General features: G+C 54.0%; 1 long non-coding RNA gene across 1 annotated transcript; it reads left to right on the top strand.

Moving 5' to 3' along the window:
- Positions 1 to 2182: 2182 nt before the first annotated feature.
- On the top strand, positions 2183 to 26833 carry LOC103250590. The gene is made up of 2 exons (XR_503674.1): positions 2183 to 2335; positions 26421 to 26833. It is a non-coding gene; the product is annotated as an uncharacterized LOC103250590 (long non-coding RNA).
- Positions 26834 to 27320: the final 487 nt, after the last annotated feature.

Genomic DNA, 27320 nt, shown 5'->3' on the forward strand with positions numbered 1-27320 from the left:
CCAAGTTGCCCAGGCGGGTCTCAAACCCGTGGGCTCAGGCAGTCTACTCACCTCAGCCTCCCAAAGCATGGGATTACAAGATGAGCCACTGAGCCCAGTTTATATCTACTTTAAATGATCGATTGTTGCTATTGAACTCTTTTGTTTCCTGGGGGGTCATTCAAAATGGCTACGTTTTTGTAGGATGCTTATATGTTGCTCTTCTACTAGTAATGGTTGCTTTGGAGGTGAATCCAGACCTTATTTGCTCTTTAGAAACTTGTATGTAGCAGAAAACCAGTTGAAGTCAAAGAAATGAAAGCAGTAGTCAGCAGCGGGTCGAGGTTGCGGTGGCCGGGAGCAGCCACTGCACTCCAGTCTGGGCGACAGAGTGAGACTCCAACTCAAAAAAAAAAAAGAAAAGATTCAGAGCGAGGGAAGCTGTTACAGATCACGCTTTGTAGCACAAAGGGATTCAGAAGGGTTTTCTGAATTGAGTTACTTCCGAGTTGAATTCATTCTTTTTATGTTCTGTGTTACTCCTGTGTGTTAAGAAATCTCTGCCTTGGCCCAAGTGGACACACATGGAGACTGCCTTCCTGTCGTGCTCGGTGACTAGGGAGTGACCTTCAGAAGCTGCCCTTCTCCCGGGTGTGGCGTGACTCATCTAGAAACCCCTGGGCCTGAGTCAGACCCCAGCAGAATCAGCTGTACCCATGGGTCTCAGAGGCTCTACCAGCCCGACAGGTCTTTGTTTCCTGGGGGTTTTCTTGGTTTGTTTTTCTCTTGTACAGTTTGCTGTGAGCCTAAGTTTTCCTTCAAGAAACCACTTGGGGTACTTAGAGGGCCTCCTCCAAGGTGAAGTGTTCCCCCGACAGGGGTGGTGAGAGGCATTCAGCCATCCAGTGCGTGTTTTTAAAATATCTCTGCCTCCTGTAGCCTGAAGGACCAGCCTCCTCCTCCCTCCGCATGGAGACCTTAGCCTGCTAAATGGTAACTGGGCCACAAGAGTGAGCTGTGAGCGGTTGTCCCAGCATCCTTGAGGCAGGAGACAGCATGTGGCCCAGCAGGAGCCCCACGTTGAACCACGAGGTCCGAGTCCTACCGGCCTCGTGCTCACGTGAGCAAAGGGTCTCAGGTTTGCTCATTTGTTAAAAGTAAATGTTACAAGCAGCGTCTTTTCCTTGGAGCTATGAGAAACACATGAGATAAAGGATGTAACAGTACTCTGTAATGCTGGAAAATTCTATACACGTTTTTCTCGTTAGGTTTTATAGTGTTCCGATTCTTTGTCCTAGAAGTGGATGACATTCACAAAACACTCTTTATGTACCTTTAAGAATGTGCTGTTGAAACAGTCTGTGTTTTTAATGATGGCTTGCCTTAACTAAAAATAGTATGTCTTTTATTTTTAAAAGTTGAGTTAAAGAACCCCACCATGAAAAGATAAAGCACATGGCACATGTTAACAGCAAGGATTAGGATCGGCCTATACTGTGACAGCAGACATATTTAGTGCTCAGATTCGTCCCTGTTGCATCCATTAAGAAACTCCCACTGATTAGGAGATATAAATAAATGCGGCAACACGCATATGGAGAAGTGGAAACTGCTGAGTATCAAACTCCGTGCTTGGTTGCAAGTAGAGTGGGAACTCTGGTTTTCGGGTGGTCCAGTTGCTGTATCTCGTGAAGCAGACAGACGACCACCTGTGTTCTTCATCCCTTCCCAAACCCGTCCTTGAAGAACAGCCTCCCAGTTCCTCCCTCGGGTGGTGGATGAGGAAGACACTGCCCAAGCCTCGGAGAGCTGATGCTCCAGGAGTGCCTGGAAGCTGGGATGCAGCCAGCTCCGCTCTGAAGCACTCGATGCGGCAAGGGCTGGAGGACGCAGCCGACTTCGTGCACTGGCACTGCTTCTGCCCTGTGCGTCCGCAGCCGCTTCACAGCATCTTCCAGGACCCGCCCGTCCAGCCTCATGCTGGTGACGTTTCCACGCGTGTGATTTGTCGATTGTGAGCTCCTGGGGACAGAGAGGCACCTTGCATCTCTTGGTCCCTCTCTCCACACCACATGTTTTGTCTAGGCCTCAGCCAGCATTTGTGGTTTAAATAGAGTTTTATGCACTGCATTCTCATTTATCCCAAGAAGCTCCTCATGATGTGTTCACATGCTGCCTTTCTTGTGCTTTCTGTCTCCACAGTCGACCTGCCCCTGTTTTTCCCTCGAGACCAGCCGACACTGACGTTTCAGTCCGTCTATCACTTCACCAATAGTGGACAGCTCTACTCCCAGGCCCAGAAAAACTACCCATACAGCCCCAGATGGGATGGCAATGAGATGGCCAAAAGAGCAAAGTAAGTGACCCTGGAGTTATCCCTAGAGCAAGAGCATTTTGGTCATCCAGCCCAGGGGCTGGCCAGCTGCTGCCCAGGGGCTCGATCCTGCCCTGTACTGCCTGTGCAGGTAAAGTGTGTGGAAGCACAGCAGCACCGTCTCTTTCCTTGCACTTGCGGCTGCTTTCCTGCCACAGCAGCAGAGGGAGTGGCTGCAGCAGAGACTGCCTGGCCACAAAGCCAAGGACGGGTACTTGGGCCATGTCGCCTCGTTGGGAAGAAACTGGCCCATATCTGGTGGTGCTTTCTCTTGGTCTCTAAAATCAGCCTTGACTGCTTTTCGTTTTTAACAGAATGTAGGGTTTGTCAGAATTGACCACTCTAGATTAGAGAAGAAGTGCTAAATAGAAATTAGAGTTGTGGGTCATTGGTGTCAGTGATGAAAGTCGGGCGGCTGCTTCCATTGTATTTTTTGTTGGAAAGTTTCAGGTGACCGTAAACAGATATTGTTGTTGCTTAGCAGTCAGTACATACATTCAGCGGCCGCTTTTTCGGGTGGACCTGGGCCTCGAGTAATAATATTCCCGTTGCCTCTCTGTAGTGTATACCACAGCTGTTGCCCAAATTAGGGCCTGCGCATTCCTTGATCGAGTAAACGGTGACACGCATAGTTCAGAACTATTGAAATTGCTGTGAAAGTACACTGGTGCTTTCACGGGGGTGGCGCCTGCTGGGCTTGGAGTCCAGAGGTCCAGCTGCTGCTCATGAGCCTCTCGGGGGGTGTGTGTGTGTGGAGTAGGGAAACAGAGAAGTACACTGGGTCTGGAGCATCAGGCCTCATGAGCCACAGCCTCCTACGTGGAAGCAGAGGTGGATCAAAACCATCGTTCCTGAAAATAAACCAGAGCACGGCATGTGGTCACTTCTTTATCACTCCAACAACTGAGCGCGCCACACCTGGGAGCCCAACCGCAAGCGATTGGATCCCGAGACTCAAACAGATGCAGCCTGTCTGCCAGGCATCCTCTCCGTGGCTTCCCGACACTCAGGGAAAGTCCGCGGTGTTCCTAGCATTGCATTCCACACTGGGGATTCAGTGATCCACAAATTGGAGTTTGCAGCCCAGCAAGGGAGATAAAGCCTCTCTCATATCAAACTTTGACAGTGTTAAAGTACCGGCAGCAAGGCCTGGCCTTCCAGACCTGGCATGTTCCCGATTAGTAGGACTTCCTGCTCCTCCTCCCCCTCCTGAGACCCTCCCGAGACCCCTTCCCCTCCTACACTTTCAGTGGTGTGAGACCTTCATTTACAGCAGGCTTGGGACTCTTAAGTAATGACAGAGTGACTTTTTCTAGAAACCCAGACCATGCCAGGCCCTCATGTGGATCCCAAAGTTGTTATTCTCTGAAACTTCAACATGCCTCTTTATCTTCCCTTTTTATCTGTGATACTCAAGTCTGAAATCCAGCTTAAGGGAAAAAACAAACAGATGCAAATATAACTATTATAGTAACAATGATTAAGACTTACACGGCCTGAAATACAGCTTAAAAAAAAGGAATGATAGCGTATGTTTTGTGTTTGGGTATTGCAGTTGTCTAATCTTCTGAGCTGTCCCAGAGTCTACATGGGATGTGTCCTTAGAAGATGGGCGTATCTGTGGTTGCTGTAGAGTCTGAAGCAGGCGTGTCTCTGTGGTTTCCATGGCAAAGCTGTCTTGAGGGGGGGGTGTTTCTTAAGCAGACATTTTAGTGTGTATGAATTGAGTCTTAAGAAGTTGCAGACCACAAGCAATGATTTTGGTGAGGGAACATTGTAAGTGAAGCCTGTTTATCTTAGCAGATTGGTTCAGAGTTCGAAGAGACATTAGCTTTATGTTAACACTAGTCTCAAGAAAACATCTGAAGTAACCTCAAAAAAAAATCTCCTTTCCACTGTAGCGAAGAGGGCTCCATTTTAAATATAATGAAAGAGAAAGACAGCAGCTCATGCTGACAAGAAGAAATCGCTTTTAAAGACTCCTCTCTTAAGCTGGGCTGCGTCACTGCTCTGCACTGTGTCAGAAGGCCAGGTCGTGGGTCTGCACGGCCAGAGAACTGTCCTGCGGCCTTGGCTTGACATTGGAGAAGGTGGAAGAGAAGGGGCGGAAAGAGAGGAGGTCCGTGGTGGCCTTCCTCACACACCCTACTTCTTTGTCCTCTGGAAGGGCGGTGTGTGTGCACGATGTAGAAGCAGCTGTCATTCCGCAGGAGGCCCTGCCCACACGTATACACTCCCACAGGTGACAAACGGCAGTGGCACCCTCTGAGTGGAACCAGCTGCCGGCTCCCTCCCGTGGAGCAAAATTCTCAACAGTGGACTCCGAGGACACTGCCTGGCACCGACCAGGGCCTTTCCCGCCACGTGCTTCTTTCTTGCTCACGGATGCCCAGCAAACCCCATCCCTCCCAAGTGAAATACCCTTTCCTGGGCGCGCACAGGCTCTATCGGAACGATGGCCTCAGGCAGGGCCCTTGACCTCTCGGAGCTCTTTCTGCAATTCAGGACTGTGCTCCTGCCTGCTGGGTGGACTTGCTGTGAAGAGTCCATCCGTGAGCTTGCCCCCGGAGGCCCACGGGCACAGCTTCTGCTCAGTACCCCCCTCACCTCCCAGCCCCTTTCTACCGCTGCAGCCTCTATGCCCTCAGCCTCCTTCCACAGGGTCTCCCGCCCACGAGTGCGCAGGCAGCTCCCCGCTCCTCCCAGTCTTGTTGGACGGTGGCCACAGGCCACACTGGAACCTCACTTGTGTTTTGCGGCTCTTCGCGTCCTCGTGTGTGCTTCCCTTTCTCAACCGAGTGATGAGTTCTTTGAGGCAAGGGCTTTGCCTATTTGTCTTTTTTTAATTGCAGTGTAATTTACATACAGTGGAGTGGACGGATTTTAGATACATCTTTTGGATGCTTTTGACCACGTTACCTCAGACCCCTTTCCGGGTCATCCCTTCCTCTGGGCAGTTGCTGCTCGACTTTCCATGGCCAGCCAAGTTTTTCCTCTCGAGTTCCTTCCTGTCACTGGATGATCTAGAGCATGCTCTTTGTGTCCTGCTTTCAGTCGACATAATTGTTTCTGGTTCTCCGTTGCGACATTCCTTCCTCACTGCTGAGTAATATTCCATTCTCTGAGCGTGGTATAATTTTTTAGTCCATTCCCCTGAATATGGTTGTTTGGGTTGTTTCCAGGTTGGGGAACGTCTTTCATAGACACTCACTTTCCTTTCCTTGGGTGAATACCTGGGAGTGGACGGATCCAAATTTGGATCATCGGATGCTCCCGCCAGCTGCATGCCAGTGTTCCAGTTGTCCACCCCCTCGCCAGCACTGGGCTTGTCAGCCTTTTTCATTCCGGCCATTCTAGAGGGGCTGAGGTGATAGTGCTTGTTTCAATTTGCGTTTCCTCATGTTGCTGAACGTCTTGTCATGTCCTTGTTTATCTTCTTTTGTGAAGTGTCTGCTCAAGTCGGGACTGCTTTTAATTTGGTTGTTAGCCTTTTATTAATGAGTTTCATATGTAAGTTTCTTTCAGTGTTTGTCAGACACATGTCCCATGACATTGTCCCCAGTCCGGGGCTTGCCTTTCCATTCTCTTAGTAGTATCTTTTGATGAGCAGAACGTACTCATTTTTTTAAAATCCATTTTATCCTTGTTTCCTTTTTTTGTCCATGCTCTTCGTATACTCAAAAGTGTTTGCCTACCACAAGGTCATGAAGAAATTCCCCTGTGTTTTCTTCTAGAAGCTTTAGTGTTTAGGTCTATGATCCATCTGAAATTAATTTTTGTGTATATGTTTTTTGTTTATATATGTCCAGATATTCCAACAGCAGTTGTGGAAAAGATGTTTCTTTCCCCCATTGAATTACCTTCACACCTCTGTCAAAAATCAGCTGATCACAGAAGAACAGGTCTATTTCTGGATATTCTCTTCTGTTTCATTGACATGTTTGTCTGTTTGTATACCAATGCCAATATTTCTTGAAATTGGAAAGGGTAATTCTCCAACTTTGCTCTTTCTAGAGACTGTTTTGGCTATTCTAGGTCTTTTGCGTTTCCATATATATTTTAGAATCAACTTGCCAATTCTAACCTTACCCCTTGCCCCAAACAAAGCCTGCTGGGATTTTTATTTAGATGGCATTGAGTCTATTTATCAACAAGGAAATAACTACATTTTTATAATATTGAATCTTCCAGTCAATGCATATGCTTTTATTTGGATCTTTAATTTCTCTCAGAAATTTTTAAAGATTTCAGTGAAGTCTTGTGGTTTTTTAATGTTTTTTCTTTTATTGTAAATTACGTTTTTAAAATTTTTACTTTCCAATTGTTTGTTGCAAGCATATAGGACTACAAATGATTTTTCTGTATTGACATGGTATCCTGTGATGTTGCTCCATTCACTTACTACTACTAGGGTCTAAGAGGTGTTTTTGTAGATTTCTGATAGTTTGCATAACAGTCATGTCATATGCTAACAATCTTACTTCTTACTTTATAGTCTTGGTTTCTGTGTTTTTTTTCTTACCTACTAGCACTGACTAGGACCTCCATGACTCAAGTAGCAAGAGTGGAGTCTAGTTGTACATTTCTCCAAGAAGGTTGATGTTAGCAGGGGCATTTACATAGATGTCTTCATCAGATGGAAGAGATTTCTTGATGTTACTTTTTTGCTTAGAATTTTTTAATCATGAATGGGTATTGCATTTCAGTAGACTGTTTTTCTGCATCTTTTCACATTGTCCTATGGTGGGTTTTTGTTTGTTTGTTTGTTTGTGACTTTTTTTTTTTTAGTCTTACTCTGTCGCTCATGATGGAGGTTAGTGGCACAATCATTGCTCACAACAGCCTTGACCTCCTGGGCTCAGGTGATTCTTCCACCTCAGCCTCCCAAATAGCTAGGACTATGGGTGCACCCTACCACTCCTGGCTAATTGTTATTATTATTATTATTATTTGGTAGAGATAGGGTCTCGCTGTGTTGCCCAGGCTGGTCTCAAACTTTGGGCTAAAGCAATCCTCCCACCTTGGCCTCCCAAAGTTCTCAGATTGTAGGCGTCAGCCACCGTGTCTGGCCTGGTTTTTCTTTATTCTATTAATGTGGTGAATTAATTTGTTTTATAGCATGTTCAACCAATCTTGTGTTCCAAAGATAAACTCTTTTCAGTCATGACACTTCATCGTTTTTTTATATTATTAGATATGATTTACTAAACCTTAAGATTTGAACATGTATGTTTATGAATGATATTGGTTTGAAATGGCTTTTTTGTGTTGTCATTGTCAGGTTTTTGGTATCATTGCTGTGCTGTCTTCATAAAATTAATTGGGAAGTATTCATTCCTTCTTTGTTTTCTAAAAGAGTTTATGTAGGTTTGGTAATATTTCTTTCTAAATGTTTGATAGAGTTTTCTTTGTGTGAAGAAATTCAGTGTCTTTGCTAAACATAGGGATAGTCAAGTTTTAAAATTTCTTCTTGTGTTAGTTTTAGCAAGTTGTGTTTTGTAATAAGGAAATGAACCATCGTGTCTGAGTTGTCAAAGTGATTGGCATTACATTGTTTCTAATTTCTCCCTTCTCAAGATTCTCAGAGTAGAAACTTTGGTGACTGATTTTAATCCTTTTTTTTTCTCTTTGAGTTGGTATTTCACTCTGTTGCCCATACTGGAGTTCAATGGCATGGTCATGGCTACTGCAACCTCAACCTCCTGAGCTCAGGCAATCCTTCCACTTCAGCCTTCCAAGTAACTGGGATTACAGACGTGCACCCCACACCTAGCTAATTTTTTTTATTTATTGTAGAGACGAAGTCTTGCTATGTTGCCCAGGCTGGTCTTGAATCCCTGAGCGCAGGCAGTCCTCTTGCCTTGGCCTACCAAAGTGCTGGGATTATAGGCATAAGCCACTGCACCCAGCCTTTTTTCTTGTTTAATATAAAGTTACTCTCTAAGGATTGCCTTAGCTACATTCCACAGACTTTTGTATGCTGTTTTTTGTCATCATTTTGTGAGAAATTTTTTTCTAATTTCCCCTGTGATTTATTTTTGAGCCATAGGTTATTTTAATGGAACTCTTTGAATTTCAAATGTTGGGGGATTTTTCTAGATATCTTACTGTTATTGATTTCTAATTTAATTTTGGTTCAAGATCATAATCTATATGATTTCAAGTCTTTGAAATGTATTGAAACTTGTTTTGTGGACCAGCATGTGGTCTATCTTGGTAAATATTCCATGTGGGCCCCCAAATTATAGGGTAAACATGAACTAAGTCAAATTACTTGTTAGTATTATTCAAATCTTCTATCTCTATGTCTTTGTGTGTGTGTGTCTGTGTATTATTATATCAGTTACTGAAAGAGGTGTTAACCTTTATACCTATGATTTTGGATTTGTCTGTGTCTTCCATTAATTCTATCAGTTTTTACTTTTTATACCTTAAAGTTTTGTTTTTTTAGATATGTACATATTTAAAATTATTATGTCTTCTAGATAAGTTGTTCCTTCTGTCATTGTGAAGTGACTCTCTTTATTTTTGATATTATTCTTTGACTTGAAGTCCACTTTGTTTGATTTTAAAGTAGTTGGCCCCAGGCTTCTTCTGGGTATTTGTTGCATGACATGTCTTTTTTTATTCTTTTTATTTTATCATGTCTGTGTCTTTGTAGTTGAAGAAAACTTTTATAGGCATTGTGGGGTTTTTTTAATCTCATCTGATAATCTCTGCCTTTTAATTGGAGTATTTGGTTTATTTACATTTAATATAATTAATGAGCCCATTGGGTTTAAGTTCTACAGTCTTGCTATATGTATTTTAGTTTCCCAAACTTAGTATTCATTTGTTCTTTTCCTCCTATATTCTTTCAGTTTATTCAAGTATTTTTTAGTATACTATTCTAGCTCTTCCATTGGTTTTTATACTATTCCAGCTCTTTCATTGGTCATATTTCAGTCATTTATACACTTAAAATACATCCTTAACTTATCACAGCTACCGTGAATTAATGTTATAATTTTTTATGTGCAAGAACTTAAAGCAGCACAGTTATCTTTATACTTTCTATTTGCCTTTGTGCTATTATATTCATGTGTTTTAATTCTCCATATTTTATCCATTCCAAAATACACTGTTATTACTTCGGCTTTTAATAGTCAGCTGACTTTTAAAGAATTTAAGAAGGAAAAATTGCATTCCATCTTATCCTGTAGTTTCTAAATAAAGATAATATCATTTGCTCAAAAAAAACCCAAAAAAACCCTTTTTAATATGTCTTCCTCAAAATAAGCCATCAGAGAGACCATGTCCAACTTCTATACAGAAGACATGGAGACTCCCAGCCACAAAAACAGAGCAGTGCAGCCACCGACTTCCAGGCGCTCTGCCTCTTGGGATGCTCCCCCACACTACTGGGAGTTACAGCAGCCCCGTGAGGGAGGTGTGCCAATATGCTTGCTGCCACTACTGCAGGTCAGAAAGCAGGGGCAGAGTGACTAACTGACTTTTCTGAGGGTACACAGCTGGCTTCTAGAGCAGTCAGGGCTCAACCTTGGTCCTCACTGTCACAAGAGGGCAGAAGGCAAAGAAGGAATTCCCTGCCCCTTCCACAGCTGAAGCTGAGGCAGAGGCTTCGAAGGCCCGGAAGGTGTCCACGGGCACAAAAAGAAGACCTGCATGTCACCCATCTGCCGGCAGCCCAGGCAGGCACCGCAGCTCTGGAGGCTGCCAAAAACCCTGGGAAGAGCATCCCAGGAGAGATAAGCTTGGCCACTGAGTCTGCAGGAAGAGGCAGAAGACGGCCACACACCACACTCACCATGTACGTCAGGCCACCAGGCCCCAGGCCAGGCAGGCTGGGAAGAAGCTCTGTGACATCGACCTGGCCAAGCCAGCACCCCATCAGGCCTGGTGGAGAGAAGACCTGTTGAGGTCCTCCAGACTGAGTCCCGCTGGCTCCATAAGAATACATATAATCTTTTCCCCACTGAAGAAATAGGTCCTGTGACCTGTCTGCATATCCAGACACAGTTCCTCGCTCTCTTACCTCTTGTCCAGGCCCCTCCTCAGAGGCCAGGTGCTTAAGTGGCATCCACACAGAGAGGAAACATGTGAGCACTGACCCCAAAGTCAAGACATAGCTGGATGTAAACCTGCCTCTGCCGTGTTATTCTGGGCAGGTTCACAATCCCCAAGTCTTGGTTTCCTTGTCTATAAAGTGGTGAAACCTACTCCAGAGGGTTGTTCTGAGTTTCACACAGGTTGCGGGGTTTTGCCACCTTAAAACACCACAAATTATTAACCTCAGTTTCTGTGGTTCTGTGGTTCTGAGTCCCACACAACAGGCTGGGCTCTCAGCTCAGGGTCACACACAGCTGAAATCAAGGTGTGGAGGGCCTATCTCCCAAGGAGGCCCAGGCTCCTCACCCACGTTCATCCAGGAGGTTGGCAGAGTTCAGTTCCTATGGTTGCCAGGCCGAGGTCCCTGCTGCCTTGCCGGCTGTCAACTGGAGACCACGCTCAGCCCTTAAAGGTTGCCATGCCCCCGCCACCGACCCCTCCTTTTTTGAGCCAGCAGTGGTGCCTCTAGTCCTTCTCATGCTTTGACTCTCTGCCTTCCGTGTGTTACCCTCCAACCCAGGTTTAAAGCGTCCATTTGGTAAGGTCAGCTAATGCCCCTGTCTTAAAGTCACGTGCCATATAGCAACCTCCTCAGCAGAATGAGACTCCTCATTTTTACAGTCCTGGGGATCATGCAGGGGAGGGAGAGTCTTGGGGTCATGGGAGAGTTCCGCCCACTACATGGGTAATGTCCTGAATTGTCCAACTTGGGGTCGCCATGCAGTGGCATTCGGTCATTGCTCAGCACTGTTGTTCCTGGAGGAAAAAGGGAGGTTTGTCACTAAGAGCAGAGTCAACTTTCTGCCACTACATGTCCCCAGTCAATAGTCCCCCTTCAGTGATGAGGCCAGAGATCCTGAAGGTCAAGGACACCTCAGGAAGGGGCTGTTGTCCCCTGTGGTTTGTGGTGTATCTTGGCGCCAACACAACCAATTTGAAAAGTAGAAAAAGTTCATCCTTCAGTTGCTTAATCTACATAAAACCAACCTCACTTTTATTTAGAAAGCAAACCCATGGCTGCCTTGTACATAGGCATAGCCTCGTACATATCTTGTACATAGCTTTAGGCTGGTATAGGAGAATGGGGCAAATGACATCCTGTCATCTTTTCCAGCCCAAGAAGTCACAGCATGACCTTTCCACGAATTGCATCGTGTGAAACACTGGGGTTGATCAGGAGGCCTGAGTGGGGTCTTAGGCTAGAATCAGTCCCCGGCCCCTTCTGCAGTGGCTCAGCATTCTCGAGCCATTGTGCAGATGGAATCCATGAAGAGTATTCCAGAAGCAGCGGCCAGCTGGTCAGGAACCTCCTCAGATTGCCGTTGGTTCCCTTCTTGCCCCGGGTCAGAAGGAGACGCCCTTTTCTTGCTGGGGACCTGTCTGGCCTCCCAGAGTCCCTTCCTCCCCTTGTGCCCCTCACCCCCGGCCATGCTTGCTGCCTGGGTGTGCCAAACAGTGGTCTTTGCAGAATCTCTTTCTTGGTCGCAGATTTCTTTTAATTGTCCGTTCTGGGCTGTTTCACCTGTTTTTCATTGTTAATATCCTCATCAGCTACTGGATATTTTAACCCAGTCTTGTGGCTGGTCTTCTAAGTAAAAGAGATGCAAGTAGGCCTCCTCTCCTGGATGGAGGAGGGGGCCAGGCCCACCCTGTGCTCCCAGTTCTCACAGCGCTCGGCATGGTCTTAGGAGCCTTGGGGACCGGGGCACAGATGGTGGTGAGTGGCCGTCACGCAAGCCTGTCTGGCCCTGTGTTCCTCCAGGAGCCCACCGCTCACGTCTTCTCTCCCTACGTCAGTTCGCACCATGAGCTTCCTTGTGAAGTCGGGCCTCTCTGCAACCCCTGGCCACTGCCTGGCAGCCCAGTGGCTGGAACCGGGTGGTGAGTGACAGGGCCGGGCACCAGGAGGCACCGTGCCAAGCCAGTGTGGGACCTGCCGGCCTGGCCGTTGCCGTGATTCAGGGGTTTTCTCTGTCTCTTCTGTTTTGCCCTGAGGTTCCTAGAAATAGTTCCCTTTAAAAATCCCAGCCTCGTCTCAGCTGAACTCCCCTGGGGAGCGAAGAGGGAATTTTCCAGGCTGGCCAGCACAGTGGGGCCCTCCATTCTCATGCAGGCTGGACCCCTGCGTGAGCAGCTCACGGCTGTGCCGGGCTTGTCCTCATCGGACTCAGAAACAGAGAAGAGTAAACCAGATAAGACTGCGGAAGGGTTGAATCCTCCACGCTCCAGGACAATCATTTTGAAAAGTCCCTTCAGGGGATTTCGTTTGCTTTCCCCTCAGGAGGGGAGAGCAGGAGAGAGCATGGAGCCCACTTGCCTGACTCGTGCCCCCTCCCCACCAGGCCACGAGATCCCTGACTCACACCCCCTCCCCACCAGGCCACTGAGATCCCGACTCGCAGGCGCCCTCTCTCATGCAGGCCCGTGGGGTCCCCTGACTCTGGGTGCCCTGTCCATGCAGGCCACAAGAGCTGTGATTCCCCACCTGTGCCTGCTGACATGGAGTGATGGGTGCATCTCAAAGCCTGCCTCCGGGCTGCTGACCCACCCTCACCAGGGTGCCCCGTAGGAAAGCGTACAGGGAAGCAAGCAGCTCCCTGGGGCCAGCTCCTCCCAGGGCCCATTCATTCCTTGACGCCCCTCAGGGCTCTGCAGGAAAGGACAAAACCCATTCATCCTGCATCCTCAGGTAACAGCTTAGGGCCTGCGTACTGGCCCCAGTAACTCAAGACGGAAGGGGCCACACTGACCCTGGCCTGCCCAGAGAGCCGCGTGCATGGCTGGGACAGTGACTGAGGTGCTTTCGGTGTGGTTGTGGGCTCGGCCTGGGCTCTGGGTTCCCCGCCCGCCCCGGCGAGACGTCTGTGTCCACCCAGTGCAGCAACTTCCTGCTTGTGAGTTAGGGTCACAGGTTCTTCTTCCTGGAACAGCACGCAGATGGCTCAGAGGGGATGGGGTCAGGGAGCTGGCTCGGGATTTCTCTGCTGTGCCATCGCAGGAACAAGCTGTGAATGGGTCAGAGCTCCATGGATCCGCTGGGTGCCGGAGCGTCATGAGTGAAGCAGATGGAGAGTGGCCCGTCCCTCTTTCCCATGCATCGGGCAAGGTCACATCACCTCCTGGGCTTCCACCCCTCGTCGGAAAGTGCTGAGCTAGCACCCACCTCGTGATGGCTGAGCTCCAATATATTTCAGAGACTTTAAGTGAAAATTGCGTGTAACGCAACCTAGTGTGCTTTTGTGCATGCCTTGAGAAAGTCTCCTTTTGCCAGAGGCCAGGCGTCAACGGAAATGTCGCAAAGCAAAATGAGGTCCACCATGTGCAGGACTCTGTGTGTGCAGCCACATCTGATGTTTACAGAACACTTCCGTGTGGACATGCACATGTGTGCCCTGAAGACTCACCCAGGGAAGTCATTCCAGAGGCCGTGCGTTTCAAGCAGCAAGCTCCCCCAGCATCTTGGGATTGGAGCCTGACAGCACAGTGTGCATGTTGGAGCTGACAGGTGCCACCAGGGCTGATGGGGCCAGGGGTGTGACGTGGAGTCCGGCCAGGGCAGGAGGGCAGAGTGCTTGTGTCTGTCACTTCGCATTAAGGCATGACTTCCAGAAAAAAGGGAAGTGTCAAAGAGCCACAGGGCGGTGTATTCCGTGCAGATCATAGTGACAAGCAGAGGCCTCACTGCCGCAGACAGGAGATTCCGACCGGTCCTTTGTGAGCTTGCCCAGCACCAGGGCCACCTGTGAAAGCAAGCTGGACCTCAAGGTAGAGAAGTCAGGGAGGAGAGCAGAAACAGAAGTGGCACTGGGGCGGTCACTGCTGCCCCAGCGGCCTGCAATCCATAGCCAGCAGCAGAGCTGAGTGGGTTGATCACGCAGGATGTGTCCCGGGAGGGCGAGTGTGCCCGTGGGACAGTCCCAGGACATGGAATATGACAGGAAGCTTTAGCGGTCACCTAGCACAGACAGGGCTGGCATGGCAAGCGTGCACCCTGGCGGTAGAATCAAACAAGAACTGTGCTTGGCACAGAGTTGACTTGAGATCTATGCTTGCGCTCCCTGGTAACTTGTCTGAGGCGTACAGTGCCAGGTTTGGAGCCCCATGCCCGGTTCCTGGTCAGAGCCCAGCCCAGACCGCCTTTCCTGCTCCTGTGGCCCCCACCGGCACCGCACAGCGGGGTCAGAGCTGGAGGCTTGCATGCTACAGCGTGTTCCCACACCTCCCAAGGGGTGGCCTATGAGGGACCTGGGGGGCTGACGACCTCTGTGTCCGTGGGGAAAGCATGCAGTGTCCTTAGGCAGAAAGAGCTCTTCTGAGGGCCGGAAGACCTGGCGCGAATCTCGTTAGGGGAAGGTGGAGTGCCAGGCTCTGTGGGCAGAAAGGAGCAGGTGCTTGTCCCAGAGCAGGCCAGAGGGGAGGCTCACCTTACAGCCCTCCAGCCGCAGACACACGGCCTCTGGCACTTAGTCATGCCTGCTGGAAAATGGAAGCCACAAAGTCTGCAGTGAGGGTGGAGCTGGGGGAGCTCCTCATCCTGAGCCCCCTCTGAGGAGAGAGGAGCTTGCTACTGTGGGTGCCATGGCACTCAGGCAGAGCTGCGGGTCACGGAGCCGTGGCCATTGGGGAGCAGGCATGAGGGCACCCCTGTGGCAGGGAGCAGGGCGGAGCTGGTTTCCTGCCGATGACCCAGGAAGCAGCTAGTGACCTGCCCTCTGCCTGGGGTGTGGCCCAGTTGTTGCCGAATCCCTTTGGCGAACACGTACGAGCTCACCATATGCAAAGTGTGTCAGAGCTCTGGGGACGGCGACATGCACACGCCCACACATATGTGTGCTGGCTGCTCCTGGGTGCGGAGACTTGCCCCCCATGTTTTGCAAAGCTCCAGCCTGCAGGTTCCTCTGGAATGTCGTAGCAACCCAAGATGCTGTCGCCACAGTGGGGCTGTCCATGGCATTGACTGCTCAGCAGGCTGAGAACAGGTCAGCACTGCAGGCGGGCAGCTATGCTGCTCTTCTCAAAATCAAAACCAGCATTTGGAAGATCGTAATTTTCCATTGCCAATTATTTGGGGGATCATGTAAGTCCTTAAACTGTCATTATTCCAGTTGTCCAGGAGAGTGAACGTACACGGGCAAGTCCTGAAGGCAAGACTGCGTTGTGCTTCCCAAGTAAAGGCCAAGTTGTCCCGTCCCTCCGGCCCATCTTTTGGGGGTAACTGGTGACAGTGTGGTGATCAGCATGCAACGTCTGCAGGTATGCCCCATCACAGCTCTCGGTGCTTTGTGGATTTTAACTCCTAGGATTCTCATAATGGCTCTATGGGATGAGTGCTGTTGTCACACCTGTTTGACGGATTACAGAATGGCGGCCCTGCAAAGGGAAGGGATGTGTCCAAGGTCACCAGGTCGCCTAGTGCCGGTGCGGGCGTGTGCCTGAGCTGTGCTAGGCTCCTGGGCTGAAGGCCCACCTGCCGGGTGCCTGCCCTCCCACTGTTCTGCCCTGCAGCCTCTGGGCTGCCTGGCTGACACTTGGGTTGGGCATGCCCCTGGTGCTGGCGAGCCCCACAGTTGGGTTCCGGCTGAGAGGCTATGTGGCTTCTTGGCTTCATAGGAAGGAGTCCAAGCACGAGCCATTTTTAAGGAGGCAGACAGTCAGTTTATTAAGAACATGGGTCTGTAGGCAGTACAACCCCCATGTGTCGCTGGGCCTTAGTTGGAAAATAAAGGCGAGTTTGCGGAAGCAACAGAGACCAGGCTGCTGCTCCCAGGCAGAGCAGCCTGGGCGGTGGAAAGAGCCACCCCACGTCAGAGTATTTCTTCAGCTGTCTCTTACGTATACGCTAAGCAGGAGTGGGTTTTTCCAGAGTTTTCCAGGAAAATGTGGGGAGCTCCAAGTCTTCTCCCTTTTCTACCATGTAGGGTGACTCCTAGCACTGCCCAGGGGACAACCGTCATAGCTGGTGGATATATCTCTAGCATGCTAAGGCACCATGGCTGTTGAATAACGGGCAAGAAGGACATGTCGAGGTCACTCCCACCCATCTTGGGCTCAGTTGGCCTCAGCAGCTTGTGCCCTCCATTTGGAAGCTAGTCCTGCCGCGTCCTGTCTCACCCCAGTGTGGCCCTGCAGCAGCTGACACCGCAATTGGGTTCTGTCTGGTCACCAACATGTTCCCACTCATTCATTCATCCAGCAGATATTTACTGAATTCAAACTTAGTGCCAGGCATACTGTTAGGTGATGTGTGCGATGCAGGTTCTGCCCTTGATGAACTAGAGGGTGGACAAGAACTCCTTGTAAATAGTGGTTTCCGGTGGCAGCGTGCGCCGTGGTGACAAGCACAATAGGGTCCTAGGAAAGGAGAGACTGCTTCCTGGGTGCGGGAGGCTGACGTGGAGGACGGGAAGATTCAACGTGCAGAGAGGGAGGGAGACTTGGGGGTCCAGGTGGACCATGTCCACTGCAGAGGGAGCAGTAGATGAGGCAGGAAAGTAAGAGAGGGAGGAGGGAGGCAGAGAGGGAGGGAGGGAGGGAGGAGGCTGGCGAGGGCTGCAGAGCTCTGCAGGGTGGGAAGAGCGTGCTCTGGAATCCACCAACTAGAATTCAAACCCTTGTCCTGCCGCTGTCCACTCGTATTTGTTTGCTCCCGTGGGCCTTGGTGTTCCCATCAGCACATAAGGATGACAGTTCTCCCTCAGGGTTGTCTGTCACTCACGGAGGCGTTGATGGTGCCTGTTGTGGATGCCATGCTGAAAGCCACATGGGCAGTGGGCTTTCCCCAGGGAACTTGTGGTGTGGTGCAGTGCTGTGCCTCGGTACGGCCGTGTAAATCTTTGCGAGTGTGAATAAGCAAGGTCAGGCAGGAGCACAGGAGAGTGTGTTGGCCTGGGGCCTCTTGCCCTGCTTGGCCACTGGACACCAGGGCTTTCAGAGCCCCACAGCTTGCCCAGAGTTAGGGTTGCCCACTAGGCAGCTCTGAGTGTGAGGGACCCAGCGAAACTTGAATCTCAGAAACACCACGCTCACTGAGTACAAGTAATTCCCAGGCAGGGTGGAGGATGTCAGAGTACTAAAGCATCACTCCTCTGTGTGAGGTTCAGGTTGGCCCAGCACAGCCCTGCAGGGCAGGCCAGGACTCAGCAGACTTGTACCTGGAAGGCAGGGAGGGGCGCCTCTTCCCAGCTCTCGCCCAGGAAGGTCGCAGGCTGTGCAGGCTGTCAAGTCGCTCCCTGGGCAGCGATACTGATGGCCCCCCGTGTGTGCTTAGGGTGGGTGGGTGTGAGGTGGGGAGGGTGTCTGTGCAGCCCCAGCATCCCCAGCCCCTAGCGTGAAGGCTCCAGAGACCTTTCCTTTTTCTTCAGAACAACCCCAACAGTGGGCAGAAGGAAGACGTCCTTGAGGCTGATGGTTTGCCCTCTGGCAGCCTCAGTGTAGTGCGCCTGACTCCAGCGTTCTTCTGGAACATTGCTGCCAGTGGGAGCATCAGCTGTCTCCATGGAGAACCAGCCATCCGCACGCCACAGTGACAGACTTGGCTCTGGTTATCTGAGGGCCGCAGTGTTGGAGCTGGGAGGACAGTCCAGCAGCCTCACTGTAGGCCCAAAGTGAAGGCGGCTCTGGGGGGGACACGCTCTGCCCGGCATTATGCGGCCAGTCAGGACTTGGAGCTAAGTCTCGTGGTCCTGTCTCCTGCCTTGGGCTCTTCAGTAATGTCCAGGGGCCCTGAGATTCTCAGTGGCTTGCTGGTTGCCTTCGGGGTGTTGGCTCTGGATCACTCGAGGGAAGCACCCAGACCTCTACTTGACTGAGTTCCTTGGCGCTGCCATGCCCACTCGGCGCTCCAGGCCCTCTTCTCAGGCGGCCCTGCCGGGCGGCAGTTAATAACACCTCCTAAGGCCCAGCCCTGGCCTTCCTGCGCGGCCTGCGGGCTGCTTTCTCTGCCCCGCCCTGACCAGGTGCCCTGTGGTGGCGGTGGAAAACTCCATCTCAGAGCACGTCGTCCTTTACCACAGTTTCAGGGGCGTCGCTACCCACGTAACTTGAGGTGAGCGCCAGGACGCACAGGGCGGAGGTTCCAGCAGCATGGCACCTGGGGCTCACAAGTGGCTTTGACCTGTTCCTCCCAGACGGGGATAATTATGTGGCTGCCAGGGAGTGCTTAGAGGAATCACGCTGCTAAGTGGTGTCAGTGGCAAGGCGTGTTACCCTAAGATCGGCTTTATCTAGCACCGAGAGCAAGCCTGGCCGTGCAGGCCGGCGGCCCACAGGGAGCGGGCAGCGATCACGGGATCTCCTCTCTTGTGCTTGCCACAACCTGTCCTGACCAAGAAAACTTGCTTGGAAAATGCTTGCCAGCCAAAATAACCTGTTCCCACCTGGACGAGAGGGCTTGTCCTTGCTCCCCAACAGCTTGAGTGCTGACTGACGCCCGCCTGGCTGCTGACTGCAGAGAGTGGACCCGCAGTTTTCGCCCCATGTTGCTCAAGACCAGTGCCAGTGGCCTCCAGCCCTGCTTTCCCGATTTCCCAGCCCTTCCACCACCGAGAAGCTTTCAAGAGTCTGACCGATGAGTGGACATGAGCACGTGTGTGTGAGGGGGTTGAGGACATTGAGGACGTAGCCATGACCCGGCCTGCAGCCAGGCTCCAGGTGTGGGCTGTCTCCTGGCCCAGAGGCTCCACCTGCAGCTTTGGTGTTGATGGGTTTAACTGACAACTTTCCACTTGCCCTGGGGCCTCCCTGTGAGGCTGACCATGTCAGAGTCTCCATCTTGGCCTTCATGTGGCACCTCCTGGCCTGCAGCAGGGTGTCTGCTGCTCCCGCTGGCCTTGTAGGGCCACGCCTGGCCCTGTGGCTGAGTGACGTCACCTCCTCCTCTCGCGAGGACTAGACATGGGCTGGGCAGACAGCAGCCCCAGGCAACGCCAGTTGCTACCTGTTTTGCAAATAAAGTTTTATTGAACACGGCACACCTGCCCGTCCTCAGCATCTGTGGATGTAGCACTGCACAGGGAGTCAGGCTATCACACAGAGCATGTCCTGACAGCTGAGCATGTTGTGATCTGGTCCTTTACAGAACGGGCTTACTGAACCCTGAGGTAGAGGGTCAGCTCGAGGGTTTCCAGGTCCCATGTTCTGTGGCATATGAAACCACGGTGGTTCTCTTCAAGGAAGAGCCAAGTCCCGGAAAGGGGCTTGCGAGGAAGGGCCTTTCCCGGCCGTGAGCTGTCTGTGGTGCCTTTGTTTCCCACCCTGAACAGCGGCCGGGAGGACAAGGCTCTGTGCTGAGCAGGTCTCTTAAAGTGCCTTTTTCCCTTTCTTCCCCCAAAGCCATCCCGAATATGGCATGGATCTACAGGGTTTGTACCACAGGAAGGCTCCCCAAACCCATGTTAGCACCCGGATGCCCAGGGGACCCTGTGCACAGGACTAGGTGTTCCTCTGATCAGGGCCACCTTGGCCTCTGAGAAGCTTTGCGCAAACTAGAAGAGATGCCCCTTGGGCACATGTGGAGGCGACTGCTAGCTCTGGGCGCAGAAGCTGCCCTCCTCTGATCGCCATCCCTGGACAGCCCAGGCTCGGTCAACTCCACTGGCTGTGCCAAAGCCTCTGTGCGGGGCAGCAACCCTCCTTGTGCTGGTGCAGGGCGCCTGCGGGGTTCTCTCATGAGGGCCTTGCCGGCCAGCCGCTGGCTACTCTGCTTGGCCTCGGTCTTGGAGGCTGCCGCGGGTCGGGTGGGCTCAGATGCCCAGGCAGCTGGAGGCTGGAGGGCAGGTGGACGAGCAGAGCCTGGCCCTGTGCTGCCCCGGGGGCAGGTGCCGCTGCTCACTATGGAGAGCCGAGCCTGGGCTCCTCTCACCAACCTGTGGCCTCAGATGGGCCCTGCTGAAGATGCCATGACATCCCGCGGGGCGAGCTCGCGGGCAGGGCCCTCACAGCACAGCAGGGTGCCCAGGTCCAGGAGAGACAGGCCCGCGGCGGAGGAAGTGACCTCGCCCCTGGTACGTGCAGTTGCCAGCCTCACCGTGTGTGCCGCAACAGTGTCCTGTCAGGACGGCTCCCTGAGGACTTGCCCAAGGACTCGAGGCTGTGGTGGCCTCTGCACTGGCCCCTCACTGTGGCCGACCCGCCTCCACCCCCAGCTCTGCTGGAAGCCATGTGGGGCCAGCCACATGGCACGTGGAAAGAACTGTGTCCTCCCCTGTATCTGCCAGGGAACCCAGAGCGTGGGAGAGAGTCTGTGGCCACAGCAACCAGGACGGTGGCCGTTTCCCGTCCTCTCTTGGCACTGCAGACCTCCTGGGACCTGGCGGGAGCGCACATGGCCTGTGGGGGCCTCCGACCTACAGAGCACCCTGTGAAGAAAAGCCGACGCACTCTGGGGGGGATGCGCCTCCAGAGGAGGGACCTGCCCACGGGCCCGTGTCTCTGATGGAAAAGGCCCACTGGGCTGGGTGTCCGGTGCCGCCCTTCCCCCAGGTCCCTGGGGAGGACGAAAGCCGTGGGTCCTTGTCCTCAGCGCGGAAGCATCCTCCTCTCAAGTTCAGCCCAAATTTCTGTTAAAGTACGGCTAAAACAAAGCAAAGTGGGTTATTGCCTGACTTGGTCTCCAGGAATCAGTCCCTGTGGTTGGCAGTGCTGCCCGGATGTTAGACAAGGCCTTAGGAAGGAGGGGTTTTCGCTCTTGCAGCCAGTCAGCCCCTCAGTTCTTCTGCTGGAAGCCAGGGCCCCTCCGTGAAAGGAGCCTGCGCAGATGCCACCAGTGGAGAGCTCAGCAGACCAGGGCACCAGAGCCAGCACTGCCAGGGAGCTGCCCGTGGTGCTGAGGAGGGCAGCCTGGCACAGGCACCAAGTGGTGGTGGCATCCCTGGCGGTCATCACGAGGCCTCACTGGACCTCCATGAGGTGGGGGCCACTGTGCTCTGCCCAAGGATGGCTTCCAAGGTCGAGGCTGATGTTCCAGAGCCAGCAACCAGCAGCCGAGACAGCCCATGGGGCGGCTCTGTTCCAGAGGGCCGAGGGGACCTTGGGCCGAGTCTCAGGGAACAGATTTGGTTCAGGAGATGAAGGAACATGACTGTCCTAGGGATGCCTTCCAGCGTCAAGGCCCATCCCAAAAGGCTCACCCTTCCGACGTGCCTTCAGGCGAGCCTGCCTTGGACGGGACCCAAGGATCTCACGCAGCCTCGAGTTTCCCTGGCCCGCGTGAACTGCTCTGTGGAACTTCTGAGCTTCTGAGGCAGGGCCATGGCCATGGCTGGGCCTGAGCTTGGGGGGCGCTGTAAGAAGGAGGTGTGGGGGAGGCCCCGGATGTGTGCTTAGAGGGCACCGTCACCTGCAGACGCAGGGCCCAGTTGGTCTAGTCAGTGTCTTATACCCCACCAGTCCCCAGTGAAAGGCCTGGTATAGGGGTGCTTCACTGTTCCCATTCAGGGGCTCGGTATCTGGCCTGCTGGGGGCTGCCCCGCACACTCCAACGGGAAGGCAGGCCTCTGCTCCGGAGGCTCAGGGCAGCTGCAGGAGGGGTGGCCAGGCAGGCTGGGCAGGGCCCAACCCACCCGGTAGCTGATGGGGGGGAGCATCTGTTCCCACGGCCAGGCCCAGCACAGGCTTGCGTGTGCCCTGCGAGAATCAGCCGGCCTAGGGGCTGAAGGATGGAGGGGCATGCCAGGGGTCCTGGCCTCATCTGGGGTGCTAAATTGAATCTGGAGACGACAGGCAGATGCAGAAACCTCAGACAGGTGCCCCCTCCCTGGTGGTGCCTATTGAGGCCTCCAGGGAACCTTCTAGCAAAGCACAAGAGACGTCGCTGTTAAGTTGCGGCTTCTACCTGGGAAACATCTCAGGCCAGAGTGGCTGGTTATACCGAGGCGGGAATGTCACTGTGGATAGTGGTATCTCGGGCCAGCAGGGGCCCAGGAAACCACTCCTCGCTCGGCAGGGAGCATCTGGGCAGAGGGGATACGGCGCATCCAGGGCAGTGGCACAAGGACATGAGGCTCCAAGTTCACGGCTCCAACAGCTGGCTGGCAGCACCCACCTCGTAGGGTCTCTCAGAGGCTCGCGTCTATATGTCCCTGGGGAATTTTTTTGAGTCAGAGTCTCACTCTGTCACCCAGGCACACTCACGGCCACCCCAGTGTCAACCTGCTGGGCTCTGGAGATCCTTGCATCTCAACCTTCCAAGTAGCTGGAACCACAGGTGCACACTACCTTGCCCAGCTAATTTTTAAAAATTTATTGTAGAGATGAGGTCTCTCCAAGTTGCCCAGGCTGGTCGTGAACCCATGGGCTCAGGCAATCCACTTGCCTCAGCCTCCCAAAGTGCTGGGATGACAGGCTGAGCCACCGAGCCCAGCCGCCCTGGGGAATTTTAAGATGCCAGATGACCTCTGGTACCCTGCGCCTCCGGAGCTCATTATTTAGAGAACACACATGGTGCCTTGTGTCCCCGGGGGACCGTGTGGGCCCTCCCTGTGCTCCTGTCAGACACGGCTACCCCCTATGAGGGCTCCCGTGCCCCAGAGCTGCCGAGCCAGCCAGAGGACGAGTCTCTCCCTCTTGCCAGTCATGGTTCTCCCAAGGCCAGGCAGGTCCCCAGGCCAGGACCCCTGTAGGCACGCAGCTTCTGGAGGCTGATCAGGGTTGTGTGAGGAGTCGGTGTAGGCCCCGAGAGTGGGTCTCCTGCGTGCGCCCCGTCCTGTGGAGCTGGTGACTGGCAGTGCTAAGTGGAGACTTCCAGGCGCCATCCTGGCGGGGAGTGACTTGGAGCCTGGGCCCGCGTCCCATGGTCAGCTCTGCTGGTGTTTGACACGTCCTGCATGAGGGTCAGCATGTGAGGGTCTAGTTTTCCCCCTTTTGCTGACTGAGAACTGAGGGTCACATGTGATCTTGGGTGACTTGCTGCCCCAGGCAGGGGCTACTTCTTCACGCAGGTGAGCAACGTGTAGCTCTCCTCCCAGCCGGGTCAGTGGCAGGTCCCTGCGCCCTCCATGGGTGTCCATGTGACCACCTCCACACCACGGCCTGGGCAGGGTGCGCAGAGGACTTGTTGTTGGCACCCCAGGAGGTGCAGCGGGAAATGGGGTAAACAGAGGTAGCTCTATGGCTCCTGGCCCCATGTCACTCTGTGCCCAGCCTCAGCCCAGCCAACCCTTCTCGCATGGCCACACGTGGGCCCCACCTCTTGTTGGTTGGTTATGATGGAAGGTCAGCCTGTGAGAGGGGCTGGGGGGTGGTGGCCGGCCCCCATCGAGACTTGCCCCAGACTTCAGGTCCGTCCTTGGGCCGGCTCTCACCACCTGTGCACCAAGTGACATCCACCTGCCAGAGCTGCGCTGGTGAACACCAGGGCCTGCAGGAAAGACCACACTGTGCCATGTGGAGGGACAACCTGCTTCACGGCCGCCACCCTCCCTTCCGTGTGGTGACTGGACCAGCTGTCTGCTGGGGCTTCCTTCCACCACCCTGTCACTCTGAAGGCTCCTTTAAAGACGCAGACTCCCGCGTGTGCTGGGGAAATGCTGCTTGAACTCCCAGCAACAGGGCCCCCGGGCTAGTGTGACTGTGGCCTCACCCCAGGCTCGTAGGGTGGGTAGGCACAGGCACTAGTACCCCCGTAGAGGCACCATGGGGGTCCACAGCTGTGTTGAGAACAGAGGCTGCTCAGGGCTCTGAATCCATAGAAACCCCTGGGCTGCAAGGGGCGCCCTGGCCAGGACTGGGAGGGCCGTGCTGTGGTGTCATGACCCCGAGCAGAGGGACTGAGGCCAGTGGAGGGCCAGAGCCTCGTCCTGTCCCCGGGAGCACTGTGCTCCAGGTGTCTGAGGTGAGCTCCTTCCCGAGGGTGCAGAGGCACTGTGGCAGGTTGCAGGGAGGGTGGAGACCTCCCTGTTCCCACAGCACGCTGCACGTGCAGAGCTTGCTACACGCTTTGTCTTTGGGTCCAAGACTTGTTAAAAGGTGACAGATGTCTCATGCCATTAGCAGTCTGCTCTGGGCACCTCTCCATTTTCTCTGATAAAAAGTGAAATCGATGAAAACAGTGTTTTAAAAAAGCCACACTTGGGTGGGAGCCCACTGTTGTGTCCCCCTTCCCTTAACCGACATCAGTAGAACCCAGTGGAGTCGTCCTCACCAGGAACAGCTGGTGACATCACGCCTCTCCCTCATCCTGGGCACGCCTCCGTGTGCTCCTGCAGCCGCCTGGCAGGGGAGCCCAGGGCAGAGCAGGAAACTTTAGAACTTTCTGGAAAGAAACCAGCCTGCTCCGCCTTGCCAAGGCCTCCGGGAGGAGCTCACTGCTGCCCCCAGAAGTTTCCAGGGAGAGCTGAGCTGGTGCGGCCTGGGGATGGGTGGAGAGACCCCACCACTGGGCACACATGGCCATCTCCCCGAGTCCTTACTTCAGCTGAGGGGAAGGAGCACCCAGCCCTCCTCAGAAGTGGTATGGGTACACGCCACAGTGCCTGCTGTCCTGAGCCTCCGAGGAGGGCCCTGGGTCCAGCTGGAGGGTCATCACCCTCCTTGGCCTGGCCCACCCAAGTCCAGGTCTTCCTTCACTCAGAGAGGCAGTTGGCGGGGCAGTTGGCGGGGCAGGGCAGTTGGCAGGGCAGTGGGACGGGGCAGTTGGCGGGGCAGGGCTGTGAGGCCGCACGTGTCAGGAGGGTGACAGTGTGGATCAGTGTGGGTGCAGGAGGGTGCCTCCTCCCCCTCGTCCTCGGTGTGAGGTCCAAGGATGGACCGTGGCACCCATGGCCTCCCGGCTACCTCCTCCCGACCCTCAGCTCAGCCTGCCATGCTCTGGCAGAGTCTCACACGGGGGGCATCATGGGGCCCGTTGGTGAGGCCACACGTGTGTGAGTGCTTTCCACAGCCACATGCAGGCGGGCAGGCTCACTACAGCCAGCGGAGAGACACCTGCATCTGGGACGTGCACCTGGAGGGACTTCTGGTGCCTGGAAGACCTGCTGAGAGCAAGTGCGCCCATCCTGGACATACATAAGGCCGAGGAGGAAATGGCCCCAGTGGGGCAGAGCTGGTGGCCATACTAGGGCAGGGTCCAGGGCTCAGGGTCCGCGATGTCCCCCAGCAGCAGGTCATAAGGTCTCGCCTGCAGTGTGACACAGGGGAGAAGCCTTGGCCTTCTCAACTTCTCGTGGTTCAGATCCCAAAGCCTGGGGGGGGGTGGCAGGGCAGGTTTCCCTAAAGTGTTGGAGCCAGGTGGTGAGTCATTGAGTGCCAGGCTGAGTCGTGGACACGCGGGCCCTGGTCAGGACAGTGACGGAGCCCCGTGCGCTTGGGGCATCATCCAGACAAGAGAAGCAGCCCTGTGTTGGGAGGCGCGGGGCCCGCGCCACCCACCTCACCCTGCCCGACTGGGCTGGTTCCCAGCTCACGGCAGCCTCTGCTGGTGACACCCCCTCCACCCCCACTGACAGCCCCCACGGTGCCACGGGGCCTCCATGGGTGCGCATCTGTCTCCTCTAACCTGTGATGTCTGCATGGCGGGTCCATGGCTGGCCCCATCACACGGTGCTGCGTGGCTACGTGGCCACCCAGGCCCTGCCACTGGCCTCCAACAGCACCCAGGACACACGGTGTTTGAAGATGACAGAGACCACGGTCACTTAGGTCCTGGCTACACCCTTGTCCTTGTGAAGTCAGAGCACCCACAGAGGAAACTGTAGCCTTCCTGACACCCGTGGGTGCAGCAGCAGGGCCAGGTGGGGCTTGGTGGCGGCACAGGTGGCCAGCTGGAGGCAGCTGGTGGCCCATGGGTCTGCATGAGGCCCTCGAGTGCCCAAGGGATGTTGGAGCCCCTGCCCGCACCTCCTTGGAAAGGCCCTTGGGCTGGGCACAGGGCAACGCAAGGCCTGTCGTGGTGGCTCCGGCCGAGCGGAGGCCCCAGTTTCTACTGGGTGGTTCGCGTTAACCCGTGTCTCCCTCTTTCCACCAGGGCATATTTCAGAACCTTCGTGCCCCAGTTCCAGGAGGCGGCCTTTGCCAACGGCAAGCTCTAGGAAGCCCCGTCTCGAGGGCCAGCTGGCTCCGGCCACATGCGTGGCAATACCCGCACCTGGAGGCTTCCAGAAGCCGCGGACCATCTCCGCAGCAGCGCTTCGCCCACACAGCATCTCCCCACGTCCAGGCCGCACGACTCCCACTGTAGCCGTGACTGAGCCCAGATCCCCCGCGCGTGCTGCTGCCCTCTGTCCTGTGCGTCTTGACTGAAAGCAGGGAACTCCCAGGTTGTGACGCAGCCACGTTGCAGGGGCGTTGGCGTCCGCGGCACTCACGCCCCTCCTCGAGGCCTTGTCTCCGAGTCTTCTCGAGTTTTAGGATTAAACACCTCTTGGCTGATTTTCCTGACACTAGTGTTGTGTGTGTGCATGTGTGCATGTGGGTGTCATGCCCAGCATTTCCCTTCGGGCTCCTCCATGGGGAACAGGCGTTCCCGTGGGACTCTGGCCTGCATGTTGGTTGCAGCCACTAGCCGCTGGGGGCCCCACACGCCCAGCCCCACCCCAGCAGCTCCCGTGGGGGCCGTGTGCCCCTCCCTCCCCCCCAGATGATGGCAGGGCCCTCGGGGCCAGGGCAACTCTGTGTGGCTAGACGCGTCACAGACAGGGCTGGGTGTCCTGTCACTAGGCATGTCTGTGGTCCAGGCTCGGGCAAGGCTGCTCCGCCACCAGCTGGGAGCTGCCTGGACTTAGTCGTCAGGGCCTGAGGGGCCTTAAAGCCCCCTGGTTCCCCCAGTCCACACCAAGTGCACCAAGGGGGAAGCTGAGGCCAAGAGCTGAGGGAACGCAGCAGGGTGGGACCCTCTTCCCACTTGCATTTGCGCTCCAACACGAGG

This window comes from Carlito syrichta, unplaced genomic scaffold (genome assembly GCF_000164805.1).
Source record: "Carlito syrichta isolate Samal-C Ts95f unplaced genomic scaffold, Tarsius_syrichta-2.0.1 Scaffold51194, whole genome shotgun sequence".
NCBI classification, from domain to species: Eukaryota; Metazoa; Chordata; class Mammalia; order Primates; family Tarsiidae; genus Carlito; species Carlito syrichta.